This window comes from Papio anubis, chromosome 1 (assembly GCF_008728515.1).
Source record: "Papio anubis isolate 15944 chromosome 1, Panubis1.0, whole genome shotgun sequence".
NCBI lineage: Eukaryota > Metazoa > Chordata > Mammalia > Primates > Cercopithecidae > Papio > Papio anubis.
In genome coordinates, this window is record NC_044976.1 from 76,774,214 (window position 1) to 76,790,724 (window position 16,511).

Sequence of the window (16,511 nt, forward strand, 5' to 3'; positions counted from 1 at the left end):
ACCACACATACAAAAAAAAAAGGCCAGCCATGTCAGCATGTGGACTTTCTTAACAGAGTTGTTAAAACAAGATACAAGAAGAAAAAGCCTATGCCAAAATTAATAGCAGACAAAAATCTTTCCTGTGAAATTCTTCCAAATAAAAATCTAGGAGTAGTTCTCTTAAAAAAAGAGCATAGATAGAAAATATAAGGCAGGGAAAGGTTAACATGCATTACCAAAAGTGAAATATGTTAGCATTAAGAATGCGATTTTAGATTTAAAGTTTGCTAAAATATAATGACCAAAATGAGTATATAATATTAGATAGGCATTTAATTTTCTTAGCAAATGAATCCCAAAGTCATTTAGATTGTATTAAACTAAAATAGCTCACACAAATCTCATATAAAAAAACTTATGTATTTATTCCAAAGATGGATCAACTAGTCCTCATCAGGCCAACTCTACTCTTTTTTTCTCTCCTTTTCTCTTTCTTCACTTATCCTCTCTCTTTCTCTTTCTTCTTTTCCCCCTTTCTTTTCCCCATATCTCTTTTTCCCTGCCTCTCTTTCTTCTATCTTCTTATCTTCTCTTCCTCTATTTCTCTCTTCTTTTATCCATCTCTCCCTTTTTTCTATCTTTCTATCTGTGTCTCTCTGTTTCACTTGTTATCTCTTCTTCTATCTTCTCCAGTGTCCTCCTTCCTTCTTTTTTTCTTACTCCTGTTTTCATTCTCCTTTTGACATTTTCTTTCTTAATCTTTCTCTTACCATCTTCCCCCTGTCTCTCTTCCTCTCTATCCTTCTCTTCTTTTTCCTCCAATTCTCTTTCGTCTTTAAGTTAGGGTGCTTGACAGCATTACCAGGACCCAACTGTATAAGGAAACAGGTGATTCTGATCTACCCATTTGTAGAGATTTACCTGGAAAACCTGCAAAGTGGGCTCAGTAAGTATTTACTTTCCCGAGGGATAAAGATGCCTTCTGGGAAAAAACCTTTTCCAAAGAAAAGAGAATTGAGGCACTGATTTAGTTCATTGTACATAATTCATATTTACAGAGGACTGTATGATTCTTAGTAAGCTTAGAACATGAAAATTCAGAATAGATAGTAATAGAAGGACATGAACTATGTCAGAACGGTGGGAGAAAACATCAAAAAATGAGTTTTCATTTCCACTGTTTTCCCCCTTTTTTCACCAATAAAGAAGGAAGCCTCAATTCTCAGCATCCATTGTGAGGTGTTATGTCTCCTAATTCATCAAAATTTTCAAGTCTCTTGCTTATGTTCTTCCCTTTCCTGGCAGCCCCCTCTGCCCATCTGATCTTCTCCTCACCTTTCGTTGATCAGCTATAAATTCATCGCTTGATATCTACAGTAACCCCACCAGATAAACACACTTCTTTTAGCTTTGGATTCTAGAACTATTGGCATATACTTTCTTTTTTTGCAGTGCTAATTGTAATTAGTCCTGCAAAGATGTGTCTTACTTATTTTTTCTAGAGTTGATAACGCATAAAGGAAGGAATTCAGTATTCACACATTCACATGTATTTATGGAGCACTTACTGTGTGGTAGAAGCTGAACTAGGTGCTGAATCTTCGTTTATATGAGGAATTAAAGAGACTTTTTTTTTTCCCCCTCAAAACTGTTGACTTCAATGGTGCTACCTTTCCCTCAAAATATCTCAATGAAAGTTCAGTGAAATAGCCTATCTACTTACTAATTGCTCTTTTCCTATAGCCTCCTTTTTAGTTTGATGCTTTGGGGACAGAGGATAAACTCAACTATACATTCATAATCACACCTCCCCCAGCCCTTAATCAGTGTCCCTGGATCCAATTTGGTCCAAACGCCAGATGAGTTTTTTCCCTCCAGAAGGCACCTTGATTTCCTAATATAAATAGACTTCTGCTGGGACCACTTAATCTTCCCAAACAACTGCATTCTAGACACATCTGAATCCTAAAGTCAATATAACTTGAGTTCTTAAGTTGAGACTCTGGAAGCACCTGTATAAATGAGAATGCTAAAACAATTTTCTTGAGATCTTTTTGAAAGCAGAACTATGTCTTATATCCTAAATGCTAAGTATAGTTTCTGGTACTGTGTAAACACTTGTTGATTAAATAAATCAATTTAGGATCCTTTCTTCATAGAGATGCTTCTTTTCTCATTAGAAAATATTTTGCTTCAAACTTTTTAAACCATTGCGTAATTGTGAAGTACTTCCACAGACAGTCCACTAGGGGCAGCACTGTGTATATGGAAACTGCGTGGTTGTGTTCCCGGCATACGCTTTAAGAAATCTGTCAGCCCCTTGTGTGTAAATCTTCATGCTTATAGAGATAACATTCGATTGTCTCTTTTTTGAAGGATTGGGGAGAGAACAAATATTTATTTTTTGGTATTTAGTAGACATTACCTATTTTAGTTCTTATGACAACACCGTAAGGAGGCAAACTCCTCTTAGTTTAAATGAGTAAGAAAACTGAAGCCCTGCCATGTAGGAAAAGTTGTCTCAGGTCTCACCAAAGCTCACAAACAACTAAACTAAGATTTGGAGTCAGATTTTCTTAATGCAGAGCACATGTTCCATCAATAGCACCAGGCACCATCCACATAGCCATGAGGGATGGTGAAAGGCTCTTAAATGTACTTCCAGGAATGTGTTTCTCCTTCTTTGAGTCCAGCATGGACCAGGAAGCTCTGGACTCAAGGAGCCCTGGCTTTAAGAAATCAATTAATTCCAAACTTAAAAAATTCAGAACATATTTGGTAAATATTGATTAGTAAATGCCTATAGTTCTAGATGATGAAAAACAGATGACATAAGGGAGTGAAGAGAATATTAAAAGAAAGAAAAATAATCGAAATCAAATCATTGAAAAATGAAGACTCGTTTGGCATGGTGCCAACATAATTCCTAACTTAGTCTCCTTTGAGACAGCATTGTCTTATGTGGATCATCATCCTATTTTAAGATTTACTGAGACCCTGAAGATGGAGGTGTTGAGTAGCTAAGGGCTCTGTTGTATTTTGTACATTATTTTGCTGTCTGGCTATTGAAACTATGAAGTTGATATTGAAGGATGTGCAGCTTTTTGGTTTAAAAAACATTTGATTTAACACATATTCAGGAAAGAAAGTTTCAGTTATGTTAAAGTTAGATAACTAGCTTGGAGATTTCAGCAATTTATTTTCATCATGGAATGAAAGGAAGAAATGAAGCATAGAATATTAGATTATTAAATCAAAGTTTCCTTTTTCTTTTTCTTTTTCTTTCTTTTCTTTCTTTTTTTTTTTTTAAACTGAAGCACAAAGTGGCTAAGTGACTTAGTTGGTTGCATAGTTCACTAGTACATATCTGGGACTAGTTCTAACTCTCCTGATTCTTGAATCAGTGTACTTAGTAATTAGTAGATATATGTAGTTTTCAACTAAAGAATAAAATGTAAGGTAGCTTGTTCTTGCTTCATATAATTAAATATTTAAAATAAAATTGATACAATAAATTTCAAAAGTTTTTATACACTGAAAAGGAAGTGTCTTTCATTCTTATGATTTGACTCCACACAGACATTCATTAGCTTTGCTTCCTTTCCAATTTGGCCTGGACCCAATGATCAATTGCTTCAACTATTCTCAACCAGAATCCTCAATTCCCTTAAGACACTGAATGTCCGTAGCACCCACTTTCCAGGCCCCCAGCTATAGATCAATGATCTGTTTTCTTGATTTCTGCTTCTGGATTTCTGAGAAGTGCTCAAGAAAGTTGCATAACCTTGCTGATGGTGTCATTACTAGTGAAAATGTTCCAAACTCACTCAGGCCACCGACGATGCTTAGCAATTCTTTTATTCATCCATAGCAGGGTCCCTTTTCCAGTCTTAAAAGGCTTTTGTAAACCACTCCTTTTTTTCTTAATCCCTAGCCTCATCCTTGACCTTTAGCTGGACAGATGGTGTTTCCTTCTTGACTCAAAACATCAAGGCCATCAGAAAAGCATTTCTTCAGTATTATCCTTGTTCGTTTCTGAAATGAAAAATATACTTTCTTCATCTTTCCTTCCTTTCTTAGAGGAAGGAGAATGGTCAAGAGCAGGGGCTCTGTAGTCAGACTGAGCATCTCAACTCTTCAACCTGTTAGTGTGTGACTTCAGGCAGGTTATTTACCTGTCCTGTGCCTAAGTTTCCTTCTCTGTGAAATGGGGGCAATAACAGTATCTGCCACCCAGGCTTGAGATGAGGAGTAATGAGGTAATGTTCCTAAGAGCATAAGAAATTGCTCTGCTCTTCCCATAGTAAACCCTATTGCTTCCCTTGTTGGTTTTGAGCAATAATTATTTCCCATCCTTCTTCTCTTCTTTTAAGAGAGATACCATCTTCTCTTCAGTTTAAGAGCACTTCTAACTGTCCCCTACTCTAAGAAGGTCAGTGCTTGCACTCTACCTATCTCTTTAGTTTTTATCTAACTCTAACTCTTATTGTGAACTTAATCTTGTCTCACCCTTGTTCTTCCTATTATTACATAAAGCTGGCAACTTTGAGTAGTTTCTGAGCTGACACTGGAACTCAGGCCCAGAATTCATGGTTGGGTGAGATGGCCGTTGAAATCCACTGACTCCAAGAAATTATGATTCTGTGAGTAAAGATGTAAGGTAGAATTGATTCCTCCTCATAACTAAAAAGAGTTTGTGTGACAACTATTTCTGTGAATCCTTGTGGGGCAAATTAGAAATGAAGTCATAGCAAACCTGACAGAAACAAGCAATGGGGAAAGGATTTCCTATTTAATAAATGGTGTTGGAAAAACTGGCTAGCCGTATGCTGAAAACTGAAACTGGATCCCTTCCTTACACCTTATACAAAAATGAACTCAAGATGGATTAAAGACTTAAATGTAAAACCTAAAACCATAAAAACCCTAGAAGAAAACCTAGGCAATACCATTCAGGACATAGACATAGGCAAAGACTTCATGACTGAAACACCAAAAGCAATGGCAACAAAAACCAAAATAGACAAATGGGATATAATTAAACTAAAGAGCTTCTGCACAGCAAAAGAAACTATCATCAGAATGAACAGGCAACCTACAGAATGGGAGAAAATTTTTGTAATCTATACATCTGACGAAGGGCTAATATCCAGAATTGACAAGGAACTTAAACAAATTTACAAGAAAAAACAAACAACCCCATCAAAAAGTGGGCAAATGATATGAACGGACACTTCTAAAAAGAAGACATCTATGAAGCCTACGAACCTGAAAAGAAGCTCATCATCACTGGTCATTAGAGAAATGCAAATCAAAACCACAATGAGATACCATCTCATCAGTTAGAATGGTGACCATTAGAAAGTCAGGAAACAGCAAATGCTGGAGAGGATGTGGAGAAATAGGAATGCTTTTATACTGTTGGTAGGAGTGTAAATTAGTTCAACCATTGTGGAAGACAGTGTGGTAATTCCTCAAGGATCTAGAACCAGAAATACCATTTGACCCAGCAATCCCATTACTGGGTATATACCCAAAGGATTATAAATCATTCAGCTATAAAGAAATATGCACACATATATTTATTGCAGCACTATTCACAGTAGCAAAGACTTGGAACCAACCCAAATGCCCATCAATGATAGACTGGATAAAGAAAATGTGAAACATATACATTGTAGAATACTATGCAGCCATAAAAAGGATGAGTTCATGTCCTTTGCAGAGAAATGGATGAAGCTGGAAACCATCATTCTCAGCAAACTAACACAGGAAGAGAAAACCAAAAACTGCATATTCTCACTCATAAATGGGAGTTGAACAATGAGAACACATGGACACAGGGAGGGGAACATCACACACTGGGGACTGTCAGGGGGTGAGGGGCTGGGAGAGGGATAGCATTAGGAGAAATACTTAATGTAGATGATGGGTTGATGGGTGCAACTAACCACCATGGCACGTGTATACCTATGTCACAAACCTGCATGTTCTGCATATGTATTCCAGAACTTAAAGTATACACACACACACACACACACACATACACATACACACACTCTCTCTCTCTATATATAAATGAAGTCATATATATACTATATACTATATATATATGCATGAAGTCATAGAAGTTCCTCTGTTCCTCTGTAGACAAGCTGAAAGTCTTTGTAGAGACCTTCCAGTACAAGCTATTGCTATTCATAATATGCTTGAAGAAATGGAGTCTTGGAAACATTAAATGACTTGGTAATTAAAAATAGAGTCAGGCTTAGAACCCAGGACTTGAATTCAAAGGATGGAAGGTAGTGTAGTGAAGGTCGATCACTGAGTTTATCAAGTTGACTGACGATGAAAATACACAAATATACTTCTGTGAGCGCTTAGGCATAAGGATCATTTTCAGGAAATTTTATAACTTTTGTCTATACCTCATTCTATTTGTTTGTGATGTAGTTGTATCTCCTGAGCCCACAGAGAAATTGAACTGTGCTTTTTAGATTATCCAAAGTGATGGAGCCTTGCTGTAATTCCCTGGTAGAGTCCAGACTACATCAAATTGCCCAGGAGGTTGATATGTCTTGAAGGATTTTGGTAACCAAGGTCTCTAGGATTGGACCCAAGACCAATCTACTTTTGTTACCAGAGGCTGGGGGTGAGGTGGGGTGGAAGGATTGGAGAGGTATTGGTCAAAGGACACAACATTTCAGTTAGACAGGAGGAATAAGTTCAGGAGATTTATTGTACATCATGGTGACTACACGTAATAACAATGCATCGTATACTTGAAATGGCTATGAGTAGATTTTAAGTGTTTTCGTCTCAAAAATAATAAGTATATGAGGTAATGCGTATGTTAAATCACTTAATTTAGGTATTCCACAGTGTATGCATATATCAAAACATGTTGTACATGATAAATATACATGACTTTTACTTGTCATCTGGAAAATAAAGACTAATTTTAAAAGTAATTCTGTATTCTTCTCACTGCATTCTATCACTTGGCATATCATGGCGATTTGTCCTATAACTAATCATTTTGATTACTCAATTTAGGTAGTGTCTGTCAATCTTCTTTACTGTGAACTTATTCTTTTTCTCTTTGCAATTGATAAGTTTTCTGTGGGAAGGTATTTTGAAACTATGTAAATATCCCATTTCTAATCAATCTTTTATTTGTTTATTGGTTTATATCACTATGGCTTCATGGTTTTCAATTTTTATTTAATGGATTATAATAATCTATTACTATTATTATTTATGTCGATGCTCAAATTGCCACCTACTTGGTCAGTCTTTCTTTAAATTGCTTTTTGTATTTTCAGACCTGTCCCTATCATTCTTTGATTACTTCCTTGCTTATTTTGCGTATAATATTCCTGCCAATCCTATAATCAGCCATTTCTTCTTTGAGCCTTTATCCCTTTTAATGGAGAACAGTATCCAGAAGCCAAGATCTGGTTATTAGGAGTACTCACTGCTATGGGGGTATTTCTGCTCCCAGTCCTTTGGGGTGGACAGAGGTAGGTGATGTACACACATACTTACATTCACAAATACACATTTATACATGCATATACACATTTATGTTCATTTTTTGATATACATCTAGATAATGAAAACTATGAGTGTACACAGGTATTTCTGTGTACATTTACTTATTTGACCAGTTTTCTTGAATATAATTAATCTCCCATCTCAACCATTACTCCTTCCCTTGCATGGATGTTTTCCTAGCTCACTCAGGCTCCAGCACCTCGTGTTAGGCACTTCCTTTCCATGGAAGTCCTGCTTTATCTTTCCATGGGCTCAGTAACTGATGTCATGCTATACGTCCAAACCCCCCATGGATGCCCTCTCCAACCTGCTCAAGCTCCGACTTCCCACAATGGGACACCCTGCATAGACACCCTCCTTATCCTCCTTGGCCCCAACATCTATGCCAGTCTGCCTCTTTTTATTGATGCCCTGCTCGCCTTGCTTGAGCTTTGAAATCTCATTTTAGGTCTCCCTCCAGTCTAGATGCCTTCCTCATCCCATCTCTCCATCACGTGGTTTTCCTCCCTACTCTACTCAGGTTCTGATACTCACAGCAACCTCATCCTCTAGGTGGATCCCCTCCTCACCCTGGGTGAGCTCTGATGGTCTGCTCAAGGTCACCATGGCTGCCTCCTACTTTCAGCAAATACTGTATGGCTATGCTCCCACAAATGGCTTTAGAACTGAATTTTTTAGGAAGGCAAAGAAACTGAAAGGGAAGTTGACAGTTGGAATTCGTCATTGGAATTCCAGTTTTTCCCTCCAGTTCTGACCATTCCTAGCCCATCTTGCCAGCTCATTGCATCATTTGTCTTGCCGGGTCATCTTGGTTTCTTACTAACACTTTTTTGCAGCTTGCTTGACTTTAGTGTGTGTCCATTAAGACATGCCTCTGGCTTAGCCTCCCAGGGCTGCATCACCACCTCAGCTCCAGGCTGCTAGATGACAGTTCAGGTTCAGGTTCAGGCTGACTCAAGCTGCTTCTGCGGCAACCACAACCATTTTCAGGAGAAAGAGCTAGAGCAAGTGATACCAAAGAAAGGGTTGTCTCTGAGGGGTGGTTGTTGAAACTGCAGGTGTGGAAGAAGTTGTCCAAAGGAAAAGTGAAGAAAAGGAAGAGAAAATTAAAGAGTATCTTGTGAGGAATGTTTATATGTTTATATTTAAGATAAATAAGGAGAAAAGGAAAAAAGGAGTTAGAACAGAGATATTATGGACTAACCTACAACCTGGAAAAATTGAAGTAGTTGCTGTAGGTGACTAAGTTCTTTTTGAGGAGAATTTGACTCAATGCTGTGTCCTCAAACAATTAAAATGGGAAAAATAGCATTATCATTGTTATAAAGCCTGAGTAAACCAAGAAATATGACATAGAATGCCTTATTACAGTAAAAATGACTCAGTAGGCTGAGTTAAACTAAGTGATTCATCTATGCAGCCTGTCAGATCATCTGACAATTATTTTGCCTGACTTTGGAGTTCAGGGTCAGTTAAAAGAGACTTGCCTCTTCTGTTTTAGTCAACTTTTAGGGTGGATAGTTTGTTCTGATAATAGCACCCATCAACTTATTATAAAAAACCTTGGGGGAGAAACCCTTCAAAAAGCATAGAGCTGTCACTTGGATAGCTTGGGTGAAGTTATTTGCCTAGGTGACCTTGTTCAGATGGGCAGATTCTCTGGTAATATAAGTAGTATGTATGTCTATCTTATTCACCACTATATCCTCAGCACCTAATACAGTGCCTGGCACATTGTACATGCTCAGTCGGTACCTGTAAAGTGAATGAATAAAGGAAGATTTGTCTGTACTTCTTTGAGAAGTCATCATCTGACGGTGGGGAGGACTCACCTCAGAAATTTTTTTTGGATAACAGTGGGAAGATGGTCACGCTCTAAACATTTTTCAAGATGGTCATCAAGGGCCAGGCGCAGTGGCTCACGCCTGTAATCCCAGCACTTTGGGAGGCTGAGACGGGCAGATTGCAAGGTCAGGAGTTCAAGACCAGTCTGGCCAACATGGTGAAACCCAGTCTCTACTAAAGATACAAAAAATCAGCCAGGCTTTGTGGTGGGTGCCTGTAATCCCAGCTACTTGGGAGGCTGAGGCAGGAGAATCACTTGTACCTGGGAGGTGGAGGTTGCAGTGAGCTGAGATTGCGCCATCGCATTCCAGCCTGGGCAACAGGGCGAGACTTTGTCAAAAAACAAAACAAAACAAAAAACAAAACAAAACATCATTATTTGGTATATTAAAGTTGTTCTCTGCAATAAGGCTTTATTTACTGTGAATTTCCTTCATAGAAATTGATGCTGTTCTTTGGTGCTTATAATGTAAAACTTTCCCAGAAGGTCAGACAGTAAATCACCTAAGAAATGGGTGTCTAGACCGTAGATGACAATGTAACAGTTGGAGGTTCTTTTAGAAGCAAGTAGCTATCTGGGTTGAAATAACTGAGGAGTAACGTATAATCAGCTTATTGGGCCTGAAGATGCATTCCACCCAGGAAGGCAGATGTGCTGATTGGGTCTTTTCCTCACATAGCAAAATTTCCAGTAATTGTGGTGACAAAACCATGACCATTTATGAGAAAGTTATTGCAGTGATTAAGTAATATGTCTTTGAGATGGCTTAATAAAAATTATTATAAAGTGGTCTCCTCCATCACAATTATTTTTCATTTTTATGTTTACCAGACCACTGCAATTTATTTATGTATTTATTTTTTAAGAGATGGAATCTTACTATTATGCCCAGACTGGACTTGAACTCCTGGCCTCAAGTAATCCTCCTGCCTCAACTTCTCAAGTAACTGGGACTACAGGTATGTGCCACCATGCCTGGTAAAAAATACTAAAATTTAATTAGCATGTACTCTATGCCTAGCATATTTAATTTTTAAAGATTTATTTAGCTGTTGAGTAAAACATAGATGATGATTAATAGTGTATGCTTCACTTAGAGAAATCAGTTATGAAACCACCCTAATGGTTAAGAGCTATTGCTCAAGAATAGACAGATATGAGTTTAAATTTTGCCTCCTCTTTTTTTTTCTAGCTGGGCTTTTGGGTGTGTTATCAAATGTTTCTTTGCCTAAATTTACCCAGCAATAAATGGGATTTACTAATATTATTTACTTCATGGAGATGTTTGGAGCATTCAATGAGATAATGTATTTAAAGCATTTAGCTTAGTATCTGGCAAATACTAAGCATTAAATCAATATTAATATTCTTTGTTATGGAAGGATTTGCCATAGATTTCCTTCAAATGCTCTGCTCCCCTTAAATGTATCAATTTACATGGAACTTCCTAGGAGCTCAGATATTAGATAAGATAAACAATATATATATGAAAGAATAATATTTTTCATTAAATTTAAACCAGGGACATGTGGTACTCAATGGGAGTAGGATGGGGAGGAGGGCAGTGCTTCCCAGTGTGATGGCTTTTGGAAATGTATGAGCTGTCTTTGGTCCACATATATTAGTTAAAGATCTCTGGGTGAGTGACATTTACCTTTCATAATATAAAGAACATTGCTAGTTAGTATTATCAATATAAAATGTACAGAATGTTAACTGATTTAAAAAATGGCAGCAATGCTCATTTTCACATAGGCATTTAGAATGAAACATTGATGAGATTTGTGATATATGTTCTTATGCAATTACTATTTTTATTCAGCATAATGATTTGGAATGATGCCTAATAAAATAAATGGTTGACCAGAAGATTAATAATATGTTGGTTTCTCACTAGAAGATGAGGAAAACATGTCTTTAAGATTCTTACCAATAAGGTAAAGTATCATTCAGGTTGTTCATTCATTCATTCTATTTATTTATTCAGCAAACATTTAATGAATGTTATATCCATTCTGCTTTATTTATTTATTTATTTATTTATTCATTCATTCATTTTGTGTTTCTTTAATGTTATTCCTCTTTTATTTTGGATTTTTCCTGTTACCTCTTCAAGGGAGAACATTCTGCTTTATTTAATCTGCATCTAGTCCAACGATTGACAGATTGTTAAGCACAATAATAGGTGCTTAGCAAAAGAACATTGGATCATGGATTGATGAATGAGTGGTAGTTGAATAATAAACACATGATCCCTGCTTTCTAGAAAGTTATAACCCAGTGGGTTAGAGAGATGGTTTGGGAGACAGAAAAAGCTCTTTGAGAATGCCTTTTATGCTTTCTGCCTTAGCTTCAAATTTTAGTACGTAATATATAAAGTAGCAAATGTGCAGATTCGAGTCTGATATACAGAGATCTGTCTAATAGGGATGGGAGAGAGCCCTGGAATCTACAGTATTAGCAAGAATTCCAGGTAATTCTTATGTATGTGCTCCATGTTCCAATCTTTGAGGAATAATGTTTTAGTCCTCTTATTAGATCCAGAGAAAAGGGTCAAAATTATTGTCAAATTACCTTTACACTTACTTTTTATTGCTGCTACCACCACCACCAAGAACAACATAGCAAAGCAAAGAAATACAAAATAAAACAAAACACACTTAGATTGCTTCAGGGAAGGGAAGCACTAGGAGAAGCAATCTGAGTAGCAGTGTGGTCATCTTTCTGAGTTCAGGAGAGTATAGCTTCTAATCTTCTCAGTTGGATTTCCCTGGTGGATGAGTGTGGACAAGCAGCATTCTGAACCATTTCTTTATCCTTTGCTGCAGTATTTTCTCCACCTTTTGTGGGGAGAAGTTACTGCTTATACTAATTTTACAGAACTGATGGCCATTTGGAAAGGCTGGCTTATCTTACCCATTCCTGAGTTTCTATTACTGTAGCTGTGGTTAACATTAGGGCTATTTGACCTTGGTGACTGTAAATGTCATAAGGCTATTCATACAAGATGTGATATTCTCATAAACAGCTTCCGCGAAAAGAAAGATACATACTTGCACAAAGTAGCAGGCTCAACCAGTTGGAGAACTGATAGCAAAAAAGGACTTTGACTACTTTTCTGTCAATTGGTGTCACTATACACAGTCTAAGCATAACAATGTCTTTCAATTTCCAAAGTGCAAAAATTTGACTACCTCACACATTGGAAAGAAGATGAAATAAAAAAATTTGAGAACCACTTGTCTTTTTGAGTATCTTGAAGGAGAAAGTGAGTCTTGCTCTTCTAAATTTTAATGTGCAGTTTTAGGCAGAGGGATTTGTGGTAGCTAAGCAGAAACTGGTCTTGGGGAATCCTGGCTCACTGTGGAGTCAATCACAAGTGCTAGAACATTCATCGAGCTGTAGTTGATCTTTTGGAGGGTGGATTTCCCACATCCCCAGTGTTATGGGGACAAAAAGAAGAGGGCTTTAAAGGTTTGGATGGCCACTGGGCACCACTCTCTGGCCAGCTCAGAAACACGGCAGTGGATAAATCTCTCCCATGGAAGATGCAAAGCTACTCAGGGTGGTGGTGGCAGGTGAGACTCTCCAGCAGCACTGAGCCAAGGAAGACTGCTTCTAAAGCTAGTTATAAAATTGGGCCAGGAGCACATGGCTAAGATGATTAGATCCTTCACTTAAGTTGCTTGCATAAATGTTGGATGGAGGCCAGTGAGAAAAGATATTCCCTTAGTATTAATACTATATTTCATTGTGGAGCCCTCATGCTCTATCAGGCATCTGCCCAGGGCTCTGCCTATTAGTTTTTGAGTTCAAATTCAGTCACACCCTGGGGGCAAGCAAGTCCTGGAGTTCTGGGCTAGGACTGGTTTTAAAAATTAGCACTTTATGGATCCAAAACCATTGGCCTCCCTGTCTCTTTCAGCATCAGGTTCCTAAGGGATGAGGCAAATTTTCTATTTTTAAAAAATTGTTTAATTTTATTCTTATGAAAGTAAAATTCACATAACATGCATTAGTTACTGTTTAACCATTTTTAAAGGGTTCGATTCAGTGACGTTTAGTACATTCACAATGTTTACAACAGTTATCACTATCTAGTTCCAGAATATTTTCCTCACCCTCAGAGACCCCAAACCCAATAAGCAGTCACTCCATCTCCCCCCTTCCTCCCCTGCCTGGATACCTCTAAGCTGATTTCTCTCTCTACGAATTTCTCTATTCTGGATATTTCATATAAGTGGAATGATACAATATGTGTTCTTTTGCATCTGGCTTCTTTCAGTTAGTATAGAATTTTCAAGATTCATTCATGTCATAGCATGTATCAGTACATCAACAGTTGATGGACATTTGGGTTATTCACATCTTTTGGTCACTGTGAATAGTGCTGCTGTGAATATTTGGGTGCAAGTTTTGTCTGAATACCTGTTTTCAGTTCTTTTGGGTATTTACCTAAAAGTGGAATGGCTGGCTCATATAGCAACTTTATGTTCAATTTTTTTTGAGGAAACGCAAACTATTTTCCACAGTGGTTGCACCATTTTACATTCCCAGCAGCAATATAAGGGTTCCAGTTTTTCCACATTCTTGTCAAAACTTGCTACTTTCCATTTTAAAAAAATGATAGTATCATCCTAGTGAGTCTAAAGTGGCATTTCATGGAAATTTTGTTTTGCATTTGCTTAGTGACTAATGATGTTGAGCACCTTAAATGTACTTTTTGGCTATTAATGTCTTTTTTTTTTTTTGAGAAATGTCTATTAAAGTCCTTAGTCTAATTTTTAATTGGATTTTTTTAACTTTTTGTCATTGAGTTGTAAAAGTTCTTTATATATTCTTATATTCTAGATATTAGACCTTTATTAGCTATATAATTTTGAATATTTTCTCTCATTCTGTGATGAAAAAGTTTTACATTTTGACAAAGTCTAATTTATTTATTTTTGTTGTGCATGCTTTTGGTGATGTATCTAAGAAAGCATTACTAAATTCAAGGTACTAAAGATTTACCCTTAAGTTTTCTTTTAAGAGCTTTATTGTTTTTGTAAGTTTATTGCAGCTGTGTTCTTTGTTGCGTGTGGCCATTGAAATCTGTTCTGTCAGCTAGTGATTTGAGACATTTCCTTAAACACTGAAATGTAGCAACTTCTTTCTTCATTAAGCATGTCACTGGATGCTGTGCATTGTTTATTAGATTCTAGAGTTCCAAAGTGATTCAAAAACTGACATCCTTTGCTTTTGTGGCGGAATGGAATATTGGAGTTCCTTCTCTGCCACTTTCGGTGATGACACCTATTCCTACTTTTCTTTGTTAAACACGAATTTTTAAAAACATCCTACATTATGCTGAATAGTGACATTCAAAGATATAAGATTCTAATCCCTGGATCCTGTAAATTTTGCCATGTAAGGGAAAAGGGTCTTTCTAAATGTGATCAATGATCTTGAAAATAAAATAATATCCTGAATTATCCAGAAGGACTTTAAATGCCAGCACATGTATCCATGTAAGAGGACAACACAGGAAGATTTAAAAGACACACACAGAGGAGAATGCAATATGTCCACAGAGAAGGAGATTGAAGTGATGTGGCCACACTCAAGGAATGCCAGAGCCACGAAAAGCTGGAGGAGGCAAAACCCAAATTCTTCCTCAGAGTTTCCCGAGGCAGTGCTGCTCAGCCATAACCTTGGTTTTGGCTCAGTAAAACTGATTTCAGACTTCTGGCCTCCAGAACTTTGACAGAATACATTTCTGTTGTTTCTAAGATACCAAGTTTGTGCTGAGTTGTTATAGTAGTCCTTGGAAACTAACACTCCTTCTGTTATATTATTGGGCTATTTTATTTCATTTATGGCTGCTGTCAAAGGAAGCTGCCTTCAGTGATTTCAAGGTGACTTTTTGACCTATTATGTAATTTACTTCACACACACACACAGAGTATCAATGTGTATATGTGTATATATACACACATACATACATATACAACTATGTATATATACAACTATACACACACACACACACACACACACACACACATATATATATAGTTGTAACTGGTACGTCCCTTGCAAAATAAGAGAAAAGGAAACAAAAAACCCCAGGAATTTAATCTTCGGCTTGGCATCTGTTCACTAGAGCATTCCATTACATACCCTATTTATTTTCCACAAACTAGAAGGAAGATGTAAAATATTTATTTGGCATTCAGCCTCAGTGAGAAGGAGCCCAGCACAAATTACAAATATGAAAACCTCTGTATTTCATACAGGCAATATATAGAAGAATAATTATAATTCAATGTGATATTATAATAGTATATTAGCAAAAACTCATAGAATCCCAGAGAAGGGACTTGATTATTAGGGATACTAGACATTACTTCTTGAGGATGTCCCATTAGGTCAAGTCTAAAAGGATGACAGGATTTGCTAGGCAGGGAATGCATAAATATGGAATGTCATGTGCAGGGACACTGAAATGTGAAATGGTGTGATTATCTGAGAGATGTAATAGGAAGTTTTGTTTGTCTAGAAGTTATGAGGTAAAGAAAAATAGGTGATAATACTGGAAAAGTAGGGTCCCAAACTGTAGAGGGTCTTGAATGTTCTGATGAGCATTTGATGATTTGATGATTAATCTCTAGGAAACTGGGAGCCAACAGACATTTAAAAGCAGAGAAGAAAGATGATGTTGGAGGTATTGTGGATGATGAACTGGATCAGAGAGTTAGACGTAAGAGAAGATAACAACTTAAGCTAAAACAATGGTAATGGGGATAAACTTTAGATTGGAAAGACAGCCAAATTTAGAGTTGATAAGGACTTATTAGATTTGTGGTAGAGATAGTATAGAGATACTGACATTGAGGAAGAAACTGATAATAATTTTATAGGTTGAATGTTTGTGTCTGCCTAAAATCCATGTGTTGAAGCCCTAAACTCCAATGTTATTGTACTTGCAGATGAGGACTTTGAGAGTAATCAGGGTTAGATGAGGTCCTAAGGGTGAGACCCTCATGATGAGATAAGTATCCTTGTAAGAGGAGATACCAGAGAGGTGGTTCCATCTTTCTCCCTCCTGTGATGACACAGCAAGAAGGTGGCCATCTGCAAGCTAGAA